Source organism: Mustela putorius, unplaced genomic scaffold (assembly GCF_011764305.1).
Source record: "Mustela putorius furo isolate JIRA1106 unplaced genomic scaffold, ASM1176430v1.1 tig00003976_pilon_pilon_pilon, whole genome shotgun sequence".
Classification (NCBI taxonomy): Eukaryota; Metazoa; Chordata; class Mammalia; order Carnivora; family Mustelidae; genus Mustela; species Mustela putorius.
This window is the reverse complement of record NW_025422118.1, coordinates 9,330,024-9,347,803: the sequence shown is the minus strand read 5'-3', so window position 1 is coordinate 9,347,803 and position 17,780 is coordinate 9,330,024.

The following is a 17,780-nucleotide window of genomic DNA, read 5'->3' as shown; positions in this document are numbered from 1 at the left end:
ATGCCCAAAGCCTCTCATCTCTTTCTTTCTGAACTTTAATTATAAAAACAATATAGGCTTATATATATATATATACACACACACAATTCTGTGATCCAAAGTTCCTCATTTTAAGATTTTAATATATATCTCTCAAGTTTTCTTCTATGTAATTTTTTTATCCAAGTGAGATCAAACTATATATGCAATTTTGAGTATCTTTTTTTTTTTTTGGTATAACATTATTTTAGCATTTTCCCATGTCATTAGCAAAATTGCTTCAAATTTGTCATTATTAAAGAGAGCCCAAATTAACATAGAGTCAAAACAATAGCAGCCTCCATGGTGAGCATTACGCTCTTTTCTCCTTTCTCCAGTCCTTTTGCTTCTGTGGTCATCTTTTGCTATAAGTGACTTCAAATCCTTCATTAAAACAGCTTTTGAAATCCCCTAATGGCAATAATTATCCTATTCTGATTTCTTCTACTGTGTGCACAAAAGTATCCAGACAGAAAATTTAAAGAGTGTTTTATTTCCATTATGATTAACTTGTTAACTACTTTGATTAAATCATACATAGTTTTGGGGTTTTTTTTTTTAGATTTTATTTATTTATTTGACTGAAAGAGACACAGTGAGAGAGGGAATATAAACAGGGGGAGTGGGAGCGGGAGAAGCAGGCTTCCCCCGAGCAGAGAGCCCGATATGGGGCTCAATCCCAGGACACTGGGATCACGACCTGAGCCGAAGGCAGAGGCTCAACCCACTGAGCCACCCAGGCGCCCCAAATCATACATAGTTTTTTATTAAAGTCAGTAATAAAGAAATAATCTGAACAGCTATGAATAACTGTTAGAAACACATAAGAGAAAGAAGATTCATTTTGACTCTTTAAGGAATCCATAGGGACTCCTCAGGAGGACTATTTTCTTTTCCAAGTGTTATACACCATTTATTTAATATCCTGTTGGAGAAATTTTCTCCCTTGTGCTTGACTTCTGAAATCTTTCTTTTTCTTCCTTTTGTTTATCTTTACTCTTCTGGCACATCTCCTTCTTTTTAATTTTCTTAAAGATCAGCACAAGTAGTTTATAGTCCTTTCATTGTCTTTTAGAGCAATCAGTGTCTTTTTAAAAATATTTTATTTATTTTTTTAGAGAAAGACACAGAGTGAGCATGAGTGGTGGGGGAGGGCCAGAGGGAGGGAGAGAGAGAGAATCTTAAGCAGGCTCCACGTTCAGCATGGAGCCACCTGTGGGGCTCAATCTCATGACCCTGAGATCATGACATGAAATCATGACCTGAGTTGAAATCAAAAGTCACACACATAACTGACTGAGCCACCCAGGTGCCCCAATCAGCATTCTTGATTAAAAAAAGAAAATCCATTCTAGTTCATTGGCAGAAAATTTATTAAAGAATATTTACTAACTGAACTTACTAAAAAAAAATTTTAGACTTTTTATAAGGGTTAGAGAAATGGGCTTGGAAGCTAAGCAGAGAGCAACAATATGCAAATAGTTGGGAGTTGCAAGGGAAATGGTGCTGAGATGACCATTAGGTTATCTAATGACATTTTCTGTACCATTGTAGGTCTTATTTCAGTGACTGGAAACTTGGGTTTATATACCCAGCTTTGACTTTTGCTTTTACGAACTTTTTATCTGGACACACACACACATACACACCAGTGTTTCGTATAATGTATATAACTTGATTACATACTATATTCACATATATGCTACTACATATGTCATACATATTATATTTATAAATAAATGGAGAAGTAGTTTGGGAAGTATATAGTGCTCAAAGGCAATGATTTTAAGTCATTACCTGTGAATTTATTTAAGTTCAAAGCCAAGATAACTAGTCGTTGTCAAGGTAGTCAAATAATGTAGGCATACAGCAGGAACCAAGTATTGGTACACTGGGTAGAATCCAAGCAATTTAAAAATGCTCAAGACTAGGAAAGTAGCCAACAGAAGGTTGTCTAGAACCCAAACCAGAACAAAGCCTTAGGTAGATTCTACTATAGTTGCCCTGCAGAATTATGTGAGTCCTCTAGAGAAGCTTTCAAGGTCATATCATTATTTTATGCCTAAATAATGTCAGGAAATGTATCCAAAGCTTTAAATTATGGCAAAACCACGGGTTGGCATATCCTTTCAATATCATGTGGGGGCAAAGGACACCCAAGGATTGCCTAGGAGAACATATTTAGCTCATCTCATTTTTCACTACAGATTAAAATTTCCAAACTTAGTAAGGGTACTTTTTAATTTTTTATTTTTATTGGTCAGAATTTCAAATAATTTCTGTCAAGCAGAAGAGATAATCCCAAGGATTGATGACTTACTGAAAATCAAACAGATTTATATTTAACTCTCCAATCTCACTCTAGTGTTTTCTCATTAAATTGTGCACAAATACCCAAGCTTCTTTTTTTTTTTTTTTTTTAAGATTTTATTTATTTGACAGAGAGAGAAAGATCACAAGTAGGAAGAGAGGCAGGCAGAGAGAGAGAGAGGAGGAGGAAGCAGGCTCCCCACGGAGCAGAGAGCCCGACTCAGGGCTCGATCCCAGGACCCCGGGATCATGACCTGAGCCGAAGGCAGAGGCTTTAACCCACTGAGCCACCCAGGCGCTCCAATACCCAAGCTTCATAATGGTTCTTCAAAGTGGTCATGGTATCTCACTGACTCCATCATTAACTGATAAGTTACTTCATTATGACAAAAGCCTCAGTCCTCTCTGTACAGGCCACTTCTAGAGTGCAGGCTTGACCAGTGGAAGCTTGATCAAGGCAAAAGGGCTGGAAGCCACCACCTGCCTGAACAGGGACAGTCCCATCAAGCGAGACCCACCTCAAAATATCCATAAGCTCTAACTGACCAATGGGCTACTTACAACCAGGCACAGTCACCAAAAAGGGGGAATTCCATACATAGCCCTACCTATTGCCTCACCTCCCTCCTGAGAACCAGTCTCTTCCCTCCACCTCCACCCGCAGACAGTCTCTCCTCTGCTGTCCTGCCCACCCCTTCCTTGCAGTATTTTCAATAAACTTTTTATCTTATTTGTTCTCTCTTGGGTGAATCCTTTTACCACCCATACCACAGGCTTCAACCGAATTGTCGCCCCATATTTGCAGGCTCTCATCCGACCAAGAGAGACACCTAATTCCATTTGACCCAGTTCTCCCCCAGCACATTTCTGGAGTTGCTATAGCACGCTTTTATTTTCACAAATAGATCGCATCTGTCCCTTTTCTGCACAGTCTGCCTGTGGACCTGGTGGTCTGCTAAACTCCTCCACAGTTTACTTCTAGCCATCTCAAAAGCAGCCTTCTCAGGGGTCTCATCTTCTCAGGGTTTTGATCTCCATCATGCGTTGCCCTTAGCATGGGACATGGGATCAGCCATCAGTTCCCAAAACAAAACTAAGACCGGGTTGTCCGCACACAGTAAGCTTTGGCTGAAAGCTGGGTGAAGGCATAAAGGGCCTGTCACACACACGTGTGTTTGCGCATGCGTGCACGCATCTATCTATCTAAACACACACACACACACACACACACACACGCACACACGCACGTCTTGCAGAACCACCTCCTTTTGCCTCACCTCCCAAGATACCAGCACTAGGCCACCAGCACCCCCGTCGTGGGAGATGTGGGTCCCCCAGGCCCCTCCTTCCAACTCAGTCACACCAGCAGCAGCCCATCAGCAGCCCCTCCTCAGAAGTCTGCGTTTCCTCTCCAGGGGGCTCCTTCTTCAATAACTTCAATTTTAACTATTCCAGTGTCTCCCCTTTATTCCTTCAGTCCCAGATGTGACAGCGGCTTCTTTCAGTTGCTACCTCTGTGAGACTTTTCAGTTGCCTGGTTAACAACCTGTTGCCTCATTAACAATTCTTCCCGTGAAATTTTCTCATCCAAGGGGCGGTGGTGGTCTGCCTCCTGCCTGGGTGCTGACTGATACAATGGATACAATGGTGGGGCTGAGCCTCAGGCCCAGGCAGGCTGGCGTCAGAGGCTCTGGCCACCACCACCCGCAGGAGGGAAAAACACCAAAAGCAAAGCAAGTTTTCCCTCCCCCTGTCTTGCAAGCCAGCCTCTCCTCACACATCATCTCAGAGATGCTATTGTACCCTTGAGGAAGACAACCTTTGACATAACTACACGGAGCAGTTCAGCTCCTCGTTGTCCGCTTTCCAACACAGGATCTGGGCTCTAATTTTGCCAAACCTGTAGGATGTTTTTCCAAAACAAAAGAACTGTCAGCCCCAAAGGCACAATCGAGCCTCCAGCTCTCACGACACAAGGAAATGTTGACATTTTGAAAAGAAAGCTGTTGTTTTTCTTAGGTTTCACATAGCTCCGGGCTCCTTCCTTAGGGGAACTCAAGGTCAAAGTATTTTCTTCCCAAGAGCCTCTTCAAGGGAAACACATTGAAGCACAAGGTGTAAGGCACGGGGGACAGCCTGAAAGGGGCCCCAGAGATCTAGTCCCCACCCACCCCGCCCTCACTTCCACCCAAGCCAGCCCCAGTCTGTGTTCATGGAAGTTGATCTGGAATATTTACTCAATTCATCAAGGCAGCTCTGGCAGCAAAGAGCAGAAATAAAATTAAATTCAAGCTAGCTTAAGAAAAAAGAAAAAAAAAAAAAGGAATTAATGGTTCAGACTCGGCAGTGTATCCCAAAATCTCAGAGCAGATCTGAATGCTGCTAGACTTGGAAAGGAATGGGAACCAGGAACTAGGAAGACATCCTGACACTTCCCCAGCCCCCCACCTCCATCTCTCTGCTCTCATTTTTAAGCCTGTGTCATTCTCTTCTTACCAGCGTGGTTTGCTTTTCCAGCACACCTCCGCTCTCCCTTGAGTCAGTCCCCGGAGAGACTAAGTCTTTCTCTTGGGCCCAGCTCCCAGGCCCCACTCCTGTTCCAACCAATGGCTTAGAGTTTAGCTTCATGTTTTACGAAAGTGGAAATGAAGGTCTTCATCTGGGAAGGCAGTGAGCAGAAAAGGAGCCATCATTAATTCACTTAGACCCTGCCATCCCCCAAGAGGTTTCTACTGCATTTATTACGAATATCTCAGTCATTATAATAACTCAACTCCATGGATGGTATTGAATTTTTTCAGGGAAAAAAAAATTATGCACTAAATGTCATCAGATGTAATCTTCTGAATGCATGAAAGCATTAAATTTCTAACTAATACTGGAGTCCTTGATACAACTACCTTGCTTTGAAAATTAGGGAAGGACAAAACAGAAGTACAACAAAAGAGGAGAAGTTTACTAAGGCATTAGGTACCCTGTGGGCATCATAAACGTGAAGCCAGATTTATTATTATTATTATTATGTGCACAATAGCATGGTCTCACAAGTAACATACTTAATATGATTATAATGGTTATAGCATATAATTCCGCAAAGAGCATTGGGTAAGGGGGATGGGGGGGGTGGTAATTGTGTCTTTGCCGAGGAATACCTGAGAGGTTCACATCACTGAGCAGAAAGAGACACATCCCCTGTGAGCTATTCCCGTGGCCCAAGCAAAGGCACAGAGCCTCCCTAGAGGGCCTGGGAGGCAGGGAGCATCTCAGGGCCTCCCTCCTGTGACACAGGGCTCTTCCTGCTGATGGCTTGCATTTTCAAGCTCTGACTGTCCTGCCTGCCTCTTCCCCCTCTTGGATTCACACTCCCACCCGCCAACCCCCCACCCCGGTGCTGCTCATCACTGGGCAGAGCCTCACACCAAAAGAGGCCAAAAAGACAGAACAAATTATATAGTAACAACAACAACAACAATGTCCATTTGTGAATATTTTCTGATTACCAGGCACCCTACGCTGCTAAAGGTCTTAGTTATTTCTTTCCTTTACTCCTCACTGCAACCCAAGAAGTTAGTTGTTTGTATCTGCCTTGTATAGAGGAGGAAATGAAAGTTCAAAGGTCAAATTCCAGCAGGGTCACTGAGCTGGTGGGAGGGAGGAGGGGGTTCAGTTTCACTGTGCGCCCTTAGTAAGGATGCCTTCTTCCTTCTCGGTTTATTCCATGTCTGATCGACCAGACTGAGGACAACACCCAATAACCCCGTTGCCTGTTCCTTGTTTGCGGTGTTGTCCCCCTGACATCTTGAAAGGGTGGGCAGATGGGGCAGGCCCCCGTTTATGCCTCTAACATGTCATTTACCCATGATGGATATATCCTCATTCCCTGCCTGTGACCCTCGATACCCACAGGACCATCTTTAGGGGGGAAAGAAGGATATAAGCCAGGGGTAAGGGGGAGTAGGGACACCTCTCTGTAATGAACACCCCCCAAACCAGGCATTCTGGTGAGGCCAGCTGCTGTCCGAACTCCACAGGGCTCCATTCCGCAAGTCTTCCATGTCCTCTTGTTACACAGGATTGGACGATCCTACTAATGAGATTAGCTTTGTCTAAACATTAATTAACGGAGGAGAATATGAACACGTGACAGAAGTGAATCCTCTTAAACCCTTGAGAACCAGATTCCTATCACTCCATTAAAAAGAGATTTATGCCAACATATTGACCGTGGCCTTGACAGACAGTCATAGACACTGTCTTGAAATTGTCAAACTGTAGGGGAGCTCAGGTACCTTTGGGGGGCATCCACAGTTATCATTTTGAATATTTTCCCAGCATTTTCTTTCCTTTTGGCATATCCTCTTATCGTGTTTGAATCACTGCAAGGGGATAAATTCACAGATATTTTACTGTGAAAACTTCACTGAGAAACTCCTCACCTTGGTTTTCTTACTAAATTCAAATACATTGTTTCATTATACTATAGTGTGTTATTGTTTAAATGTATCTATATCAACCTACATTCAATTTCTTAGGATAATATGTAAGAAGAGTCCTCACGTTTATTCAGAAAATACAAAATGAAATTATATCAATTTTCATCATTCTTAAGCGTTTTACTACAAAGGATGTAATAGAATAATCTCAATTTCCTAGTCTGCATAAGGAATGACCTTTCTGCTCATTTCCGTTGAGACTTAAATGGTACCATACGTTACTTCACCCTGGGAAATCATGAATGATAAAGAGCAAAGCATGCGGATCAGTGTACATTCTCAACCTATATTGTCCTGTGAGTTTCTTTCCTCAAAAAAAAATTGCACTGACAGAGATGCATTCCCTGGAAAGGACCCATAAACAGAATGATGCCCGATATGGAACTGCCTAAGGGTGAAAATCTGATTATATTCTGATCATAGAAAATAAGTAATGGTTCCTTTTCTGTAAATGAATGGAGATAAAATGGTTGACGTATCATCAAACAGCTCTGCTCTTTCTCCTCTCATGAAGGCAAAATGAGAGGTCCAAAGATTGGGAAGATTATGCAGACAGCAAGGAGAGGATGAGGGCTTAAAGAATGAAGAACCCCCAGGAAAAAATGACTATATTAATGGGGGCAGTCAAGCAGGAATACACACAAATGAGACCAAGTAATTTGTTTGTATCATAGAACACACTACATGCGCGCCCAGAAAACTGGTCGTAACCGGAACCCACACAACTCTCACGGAGAGAAAATGTGTTACATGCGAGTCGAAGGAAAAAACATGCAGGAAGAGAGGCACGACAATAAACTTGCATTTATATATTTCAAAATACATAAAACTGCATTATATATTTCAAACCCATTTTCTTATTTTTTCATTTACTCTCCAAGAGAGCTATGAAACTGAAAGCTTATTTACTCACTCACCTTGTTAAGAAATACATTCCAGAGGCTTAGTGTGGAATGTAACGTATGACAAGGTTAATAAGAAAAAACAAGTGAGACAAAGGAAATAAAACAAGGATGGATGTGATGGGAAGCCAAGAAAAAAGCTATTATTCTTACTGTTCTGTGCCCTCACACAGGGCTAAATGGGCCCAAGGTCAACTGTAAAAAGTGGCAGGTCCTACATTAGATTATTTGACTGGTGTCCCTTCTCTTAAAAATAACCAGTGGTTACAACTGGGGGCAGTCCCTAAAAGTAACAGGCAAAGAAAATAGCCTGTTAAAGGAATAGCCAATTAAATAGCCTCTTAAAGGAATTTAGGATCTCTTTGCAGACTTATTTCTGTATGCTTTTTCTGCAACCACTCGAATTATGGAATATCTCACAGAAGTCACCCTAAGTCAATGTCAAGTTGTTTTATGAAAGAATATTATGAAACCAGATGGGTCTATGCGGCTGTCACCTCTACTCCTATTCTTCCATGTTTTTCTCCCGCGACCATAGATGATTTCGGGGCTCTCTCGTGAATACAGATAACTCTGTGTAATACTTCATGGTGCTTCTGTGAGGTGATTCTGTGAGGTGTTGCTACTGGGCAAGGTTGGGGAGTAAGATCAGGATGGGATTTGTGACCTCAAGGAGAGGTGTTGAATAAATGATACCTAAGAAGAAAGCCCGATAGAGGGATTAGGAATGACAGGTCTGGAATCACAATGTCTGTTACCTACTTCTACCTTGCCACTTAGCATATGATCCTGGGCAAGTTACTTTTCTTCTCCGCTATTTCCCTTCTTCACATGTAAAACTGAGAAAATCATAAAAAACGGTCTCATTCAGCAAATATAAGTATTAAAAGAGATAATACCGGGGGGGCCAGGTGGCTCAGTCAGTTAAGTGTCCAAATCTTGATTTCGGCTCAGGTCATGATCTCAGCGTCGTGAGGTCGAGCCCCCATGTCAGGCTCTGTGCTCAGTGCAGCGTCTGCTTGCCCCTCTCTCTCTGCTCCTCCCCATGTTCTCTCTCTGTGTTTCTAAAATAAATAAAATCTTTAAAAGACAGAGAGAGAATGCATAAAAACATTTAGAAGAGGACTCGGTACATAGGAAATGCTGGCAAAAAAAGCTCTATTATTATTTTATAAGTACTGGAAGTGATTCTGACAAAGCGACTTTAAATTGCCTCTTTGTCACCTTGACCTGCTAACTTTGAGGAACTATACAAAGACAGTACAGGAGGAGGGCCTCATATTAGAGAGATGTCTGCCCATCACCCAGCCCTTCCCAGTGGCCAGCAGAGCAGGCTGGCAGGATTTCTCAGAGAATACTGGAAAAATCTTCTGAAGAAAACACACCTTTCAAAGAAATCAATTGATTAAAACATAGCACTTACAGACTCCTCTTTGAACATAGGTAAAAGCAAAACCCAAAAGGAATGAGTTTAGGGAATTGACCTCGACTGGTAATAAGGAGCAAAGAGTTCTTTTTAAAAATAAAAGACTACTTAGCAGACCTTGATACATTTTCTTCGGGAGAAATTTCACTCAGGAGCCTGAAGCCGTTCGCATGGCGCCATTCCTGCTAAAGCCACAAGCATTGGAATTCACCTTCCTGAACAGAACTGGGGAGTATGAACATCCAGGATATGGAAGACGACGGTGCCGATGATTCCTCTTTCCGGTTATAATTCACCTCCCTTCCCTTCTGTCGCACATGCATCTTCTCAGAAAGTCATCTCTGTGTGAAAGTTTCAGCGAAATGCACAGGTTTTGTTGCTACGATTTTAAGAACTATTTTACTACTGTTGTAAGTTCTTTGGCATTCTCCTATTTGCCCTCGGGTAAATTTTCAGTCCCCGAATCTTTTTCCCCTTTGTTCTTCAACCATGAATTATCCTACTTCAAGAGGTTTCAGGGCGCCTGGGTGGCTCAGTGGGTTAAGCCTCTGCCTTCAGCTCAGGTCATGGTCTCAGGGTCCTGGGATCGAGGCCAACATCGGGCTCTCTGCTCAGCAGGGAGCTTTCTTCCCCCTCTCTCTCTGCCTGCTTCTCTGCCTACTTGTGATCTCTCTCTCTCTCTCTCTCTCTCTCTGTGTCAAATAAATAAATAAAATCTTAAAAAAAAAAAAAAGAGGTTTCAGAATCGGAGCTTTCTCGGTTGAGGAGGGATTTTTGTGCTTTGTAGGTATTACTTTCTTAGGTCAGGGAGAAAGCTTGGAAATACAATTAATGTTGTAAATGGACTTTGTCTTACCTCCAAGATACAGAATACTTTATGAAAGTACAGACTCTGACAGCTGCCAGGATTACATATGAGGCTGACAAGACTCAGGAAGTCTTCATGGTATTCAATTCATGTCCTTGTCCTCAGCTCATCATCTCCCCATACAGGTATCATAGAGAAAAGAGGCTTTTTAAGTCTGGATGTGTTACTTAAAGATTAACAGAGATAGACTAGAGTAGGGAAATGTTCATGGCTGATTTTGTTTACTGTATATTCTCGTCTGGTATTATCAGTTCAGGTGTTATTTAAATTATGGATTATGCATACTACACTCTATGTCCCAAAATCCTTAAAAGAGTCACCCATGGTCATTTTGGTTCCCCCCGCCAAACCTGTGCACAGTGGGTCCTTCACAGCAATAATCATTGGGAGCCCTTCCAAAGATGTCTAATTAGTAATTAACACTGGGCTCAGAGAAGCTGTATATGCTACCAAAAGATTCATATGCATGGGGTCATATGGGAAAAGCAGTGCCCTTCACAATAAAAATTATACCTTTTGTAAGTATAGCTCATTATCGTTAATGAGGAACTTTTACATGTATTATCATATTTGTCCTGAGAACAGCCCATGAAGTGAAGAACAGATAGGCCATCAGCATGTCTAGATCTCTTCTAGTCAGTCACAAGAGCACTGGAAATATATCACATAAATTAATTTTGAATTTTGCAGTTATCTATTTTAATTGTCTGTGCTATGACAATATAATGTGGCAAAGAAGTTCTTAAAAACTGAGTGAATTTGGCCAATTATTCAATATCCATATCCTGATGCAACTTTTCTACTTGATGCCAAGATGGGCTCCTTTGATCTGAAGGGCAACTTAAATTTTAATGACATGTGGGTAGGGTGGAGGTTGGGAGGCAAAGTTACAAAGAGATAAAAGAAAACTCTGGGGGATAATGGACATGTTCGTTACCTTAATTGTGGTCCTTGTGACTTCATAGGTGTATATGTATATTAAAATTTATTAAATGATATTTATGTTAATTAAATATTAGAAATACATCTTAAACATTATACTATTCTAATTTATTAAAAATTTAAGAGGCAAAATATATGATAGAACAATATTTCCAAATGTGATCATTTATGAAAGCTCATGAGGCATTCTGCTCGTAAGTCAAGATTCATTGTTCTATCTCCTTTGATAGGTTGAGACCTTTCTTGAAGTTAATGATTTGCCTAAAGGTGGACATTAAATAGTAAGACAAAGATTGAACTTGACCTTGATTCCTAAGGTCCTAAGCCACTGATCTTTACTACGCTAAGTGTTGAAAGTTGCTCTGACAATCCCAAAGTCTGTTAGAAAGAACTAAACAGATTTGAGGCAAGGAGTAGCCCTCGATAAAATTGTTGAGTAATCAAAAGTTGGTGGTTAGGGCATGTAAAGTCTGTCAACCCACGCACTTCCTCATTGCTTTCATGCATTCTATCTCTGACCTAAATAATCTCGTGAAGCCAGGCGGCCTCCCTAAACCTTCCGATGTGAAGCCACCCCTCGGTCAACCCATGGTCTTTTGCAAAAAATGGCCAGGTGGAGAGTTCCACTCCTTCATGGTCTCTCTCTCTTCACTTTCCAGAACAGGAACAAATTATCTAAGAAACTCATCTATCACCAAAGTCTAAGTGGTGAAAATAGAGTTATTTGTTCCCCTAAAGACACGTACACTTTCCAAGAATTCATGGATAGTCAGTACACTAGCTCAAGTATGTGGATATTTCTTTTCTTAATAGTGGAAATTTGAGCCCCTGGGTAAGTAATTCTGGAAGATTTGTGGCTTTTTCTGTCACCACCTGTCCAATTTATAGGCAGAGGATGCTAATCAATGTATAAATGTCAGTCTCCTTCCAGTCCTTAGAAGGCAATCCTCTAAACCATGTTAAACCCACCAACATGAAATAGATGGTCCTCTCACTAGCTCTTGACTAAAAGCCACATCAAACTAAAGGAACAGTACTTGGTATATACAGGGTGCTTGATAAATACCAGTTAAATTGAAAGGTGGATTCTTGGGGGGAAAACAGTCAGGAAACTATACCTTCCTTGTGTCTCCTTCTTTCTAATTTGAATACCTGATAAATCTCAGCAAAAGTGTGATCAGTGTTTAAGAAATAAAATGTCCTTCTGGTTTACCCCTTGTTTCGTTGAGCCTTCTTCATAAGTACGGTATGATGGGCTGGTCAAATCTGAGGTCAGTAACATGTTCCTGGCTGGTAAATACTCTATTCTTTTAATTAGCTGACAGTCTCCATGCTTTAGATATAGAACAGATTAGTAACACAGAGGTAGTCTCCATCCCGTATAGGTTGGTCTGTACTTTTGCTCTGGAAGAAGGAAGATCAGATGCTTTTCTAAACAGTATAGAGCAGGGCGTGCAATCGACCCTTCCATGGGTGTGAGCCAGGCTGTGAGACCTATGTAAAAGGTTTTACAGCCCAGAAGGGGTTCTGGGTTCCTCAGTTCTTGGTCTAAGCCCCAGATTATAGGAGCAGGAGTAAAGAGACTAAAGAACGTGTTCCCCAAGGCATCCATTTTCATTCATTTTAACAAAACCACTTCTAAAAAACCTAAAAGACTAAGGTGTGAGCTATGTAATGATGCATTCAGCTTCAGAATCAGAACAAAGATTTACATTACAGAAGCCTGCTAATATGATTTCACTAAGTCCCAAAAGTAAACAGAATTTGATAATCACATCTATTTTCTCTAGAGAGGATTAGAGTGGGTTTCCCTGATAACACCCAGTCCTCTGAGATGGGGGTATGTCTTACATTCATAGTCAAGCCCTCTGGAAATCATAGTGGAGGGGTTCTGGTTTACCAGGTTTACCGCCCAGGCAGGCAGACAGCAAACATGCCATCCTCATACGCGGTCCTCATCTCTTCATCCTGGCTCTATTTTCTTTTTCTTTTTTCTTGTTTTTCTCTTATTTAGAGGCTACAGAGATTCCAAACTTGGAAATCAAGTCTAATGTGACAGACCTGCAGGCAGAACATTGGGAGAGCTTTTTCATTTCACACCGTGATAAGTTAGGGAGCTGTTCATCTATTTCTCTAATCCTCCCAGCCACAGGCAGGAGACTCAGGCCTGCAGGAGGACATCGCTCCCGGTCTCCAAATTCTGACACGGCTGTATGTCATTCTTTCTCACAGAGCTAGTTAAGCATTTACCGGACACATAATAAAGGAGATGAATGACCTGCTCACTTTAATCACTGATGCCCAGCTCTGGCTCAGCTTTTGAAAATCCATCTCCTTTCTTCTCCTTTGCCAATAACTCCGTCTGGCCAGCATGTGACTTTTTTTTTTTTTTTTAAGAAGAGAGAGAGAGAAGAGCTAGTGGCGAGGGGCAGACGGAGAGAATCTCAAGCAGGCTCCATGCTGAGCATGGGAGGCTTGATGTCACAACTCTGAGATCATGACCTGAGCCGAAATCAAGAGTCGGACACTCAAATGACTGAGCCACCCAGGCCCCCATTTGACTCATTTCAACCAAGTGGCAAATTCCATTGCACTTTAAAAAAACAAAAAACAGGAAACAGTCTGTAAGGCTTTCCTGCCTATGGAATCCCATCACTGTCCTAGAATCCATTCACTTTCCCATTTTCCTAGAAGATTATCCCAAACCTTCTCTTACCTACCTAAATCCACAACTCCACTATCCTCGCTCTCAGCTCAAAACATTACCCCCGCTTCCTCCACTCCACTTAAAAGTGACCTCCTGCAGACTCCCACAGCTTACCTCCCACCATCCTACCTATTAAGGGATCAACTTCTCAAGTTGTATCTAAACTCACTCCCTCCACATGGATCCCAGATCTCATGCCTGCTGTCTGCTCTGGGACTTCACTCTGGAATTCTCCTTTCTCTTCTATATCATCTATTTTTTCTCTCCCCACTGAATTACTCCCATTACTCCCATTAGCATACTAACATGTAAACCCTTCTCTCATCTTAGAAAAGGAAGTCAAAGTAAAACCTTTTGACTCCATTTCCCCCACCAACTTACACCGGATTCTTCTGCTCTCCTTCGTAGCAAATATCCTTGGAATCCTGGCCCTCATTCCACTCCTCTCTTTAGCTCTTAAACCCATTCTGGTTAGCATCCACCACTACCCCACTCCACAGAAATTGCTCTTTTTGCAGGCACCAATAACCTCTACATTGTTAATCCCATAGTCAGTTCTCCGTCTTCTTCTTACTTCACCTATTACATGGTTTCACACCATTCCCTTCTTAACCCATTCTCTTCATGGGACTCCCATGACACCACACTCTCCACTTTTCTTCTAAGTCACCAGTGACTTCTGTGTCCTTAATGGGATTTTGTTCTAACCATGCTCTTAATGTTGCAATACCATAGGGTTCAGTCCTTGACCCTTTTCTGGGTTCTAAGTACCTTTACTAATTTAATGAGCTCATCGAGTCTCATGTCTTTAAATAATATCCACATTCCAAAAACTCTCAAATATGTATCATAAACCCAGAACTCCCTTGCAAACACCAAAGTCAAATATTGGATTATTTATCAGCATGTGCACTTGAATGCCCATAGTGTCGCCAAATTGAACGTGATCATTCCTACACCCCAGTATCTGTGGTACCTCCAGCTGTCCTCGTCTCTGTCAATGTAACTCCATCCCACCAATTGCTTGGGTCCCAAACCTTTTATCTTTGACTTTATACTTCCTTTCATGCCATACATCCAAGCTGTGAGCAAATCCTTTGGTTCTAGCTTAAAATATATCCAGAATTAGCCACTTTTCACTATCTCTATTCCTGTCACCCAGGCACAAATAACCATCATTTCTTGTTTGGAACATTGCAATAATCTGCTGACAGGAACCCTGCTTTCAGGCGTGCTGCCTGATAGTCTACTTACAACCCAGCATCCAGAATATTCTTAGAAGGTAAGTCAGGTGGTGGCACTCCTCTGCTAAAACCCATGATGATGACTTCTGTTTCTTGGGAGTAAAAGCCATAATCCTTGCAACCTGATCTGTCCTTTCTTTATTTTTTTTTAAGAGATTTATTTTTTTTAAAGATTTTATTTATTTATTTGTCAGAGAGAGAGAGAGTGAGCACACAAGCAGGTGGAGCAGCAGAGGAAGAGGGAGAAGCAGTCTCCCCGCTGAGCAGGGAGCCTGATGTGGGACTCGATCCCAGGACCCTGAGACCATGACCCGAGCTGAAGGCAGACACCCAACCGACTGAGCCACCCAGGTGTCCCTGATCTGTCCTTTCTGACTGCATCCCCTACTTCCTTCCTCTCCTTCCTCATCCTGGTCCAGCCATTCTCACCTCCTTGTTCCTCCAACACGCCAGCCTTCAGGCTTTTGCTTTAACTGTTCCATCTACCTGAGTGCTCTTTCTCCAGTTCCTTCTCACCCAATTTCCTCTCCCCCTTTATGACTTTGTGCATAGCTCACCTTCTCATCAAGGCCTATGCTAATCACGGGATACAAGCTGCTCCCCCTTAGGCAACACTCTTTATCCTATGCTACTTGCTTCTCCATTGTCCTTGTCACATTCTAACAAACGTTAAACTTTATTTATTGTGCTTCTTAGTTATTGCCGATCTCCCTCAGCTAGAATATAAGCACCATGAGAGCAGGGATCTTTGTCCTTTTTTTTTTCCCACTGATGAATTCCAAAAGTCAAGAATAGTACTAGCACATAGCAGACACTCAGCAAATATTTAGTGAATGAATGAATGGAGGTAAATGCACTTACTGACTGACATAACCAAAAAACCCTGTTACCACATCATTATATGGGTCGTATGATCTTGGAATGCTGTCTATAGCCAATCGGTGATGGCTGCTGTCCAAAATATAACTAAACATAATGAAGGCTAGTGACCTGAGGGAGTCTGGCAGAAAATTCTGCTTGCTAGAACCAGTCTGTATTAGGAAATGTCCAATCCAGCCCATCTGGCCATCTGCAGACCACAATTCAGAATACAAATCTTAGAGACAACAAAGATGTGTAGAAGCAAATGAGCAGTATGTTAAGAAAAGGCAGTTGGGGGCCCCTGGGTGGCTCAGCTGGTTAAGCATCTACTTTTGGTTCAGGTCATGATCCCAGGGTCCTGGGATAGAGCCCCATTGGGCTCCCTGCTCAGCAGGGAGTCTGCTTCTCCCTCTCCCTCTGCCTGCCTCTTCCCCTGCTAGTGCTCTCTCTTTCCCTCTCTGTGTCTGATAAATAAATAAAATATATATATTTTTTTAAATGCAGTTAGTAGTCTTAAGTAAAGAGAAGCTATGAGACAGCATGTCAGTCAGTAATGGATTCAGACAGAGGCAGAGGGAAGCCACGAGCCAAGAATGGTAGTCTGGGAGTTGTGTCTTACACTGTGGATATCACTGTGATATCCTGAAAAACTTTCAGGTCCCCATGAAACCTGATGTTGACATTGGTAGGATGCCTCACTTACTTCTCCATCCTTATAACAAGTCCTCATCAACTCAGGCAACCTGAGTGGATCTTTGTTTCTTACAGCCTAGAGTTGCTAATTAGTACACAAAAGCATCAAGTCCTTCTTGGCTTCCTTCCTGATACCCTTCTGGCTCCATATAAAATTCGGAAGCAACTCTCAACTCAACACCAAGAGGTAGGGTAATGGGATGAATGAATGTGAGCTTTGGAGGCAGCCCTGCTGGGTCCGAATCCTAGCTCTGCCACTGCCCACCTGTAGGAGCTTTGAGAACTTACTTAATTCATCTATTCCTTATTTTCTTTATTTCTAAAAATGTAACTATGTTAGTATGCACCTTTAAATTTGTTGTGAGGATTAAACTTACAAATCACATAGAAGATGCTTAGAACAGACAAACCACAAGACATTCAATCATAGCAAACAAACAGGGTTGTTTGTGGGGGGGTGGTCAGGGATGGGGTAACTGGGTGATGACATTAAGGACAGCACGTGATGTAATAAGCATTGGGTGTTATATAAGACTGATGAATCACTGCCCTTTACCTCTGGAATTAATAATACACTATATTTTAATTAATTGAATTAAATTTAAAAATAAAAAGAAATGAGCTATCAAGCAAGAAAAAAAAAAACATGGCAAAGTCTTAAATGCATATTGTTAAGTGAAAGAGGTCAATCTGAAAAGACACCATACTGTTTGATGCCAAATATATGATATTCTGGAAAAGCCAAAATGACAGAGACAATAAAATGATCAGTCATTATCAGTATTTTGGGGGTCAGAAGAATGAATGAATGTGACACAGGGAATTTTCAGGGCAGTGAACCTGTTCTGTAACATACTGTAATAGACAATGCATGATATTATGCTTTTATTAACACCTGTAGATTTGAATAACATGAAGAGAAGCCCTAATGTAAACTATGGACTTTAGATAGTAACTATGTATCAATATTGGGTCATCAGTTATAACAAATGCACTACACCAATGCATGATATCAATAATAATGGAATGGTGGTAGTATATGAGAACTTCCGTCTTTCTGCTCAGTTTTTCTGTAAACCTAAAGCTGATTTAAAAATAAAATTTGTTATTAAAATTAAGGAAAAAACGAAGTGTCTGAAACACACTGGGTGCCAATAAATGTTTGTTACTATTATTATCTAGAGTAGAACTATCCAGTAGAAACATAATGGGACCTGTGTATATAATTTAAAATTTTTAGTAGTCATATTTAAAAACAGTAAATGGGAATGGGCAATTTTAATAATATATTTTATTTACCCCAATTTCTAAAATAT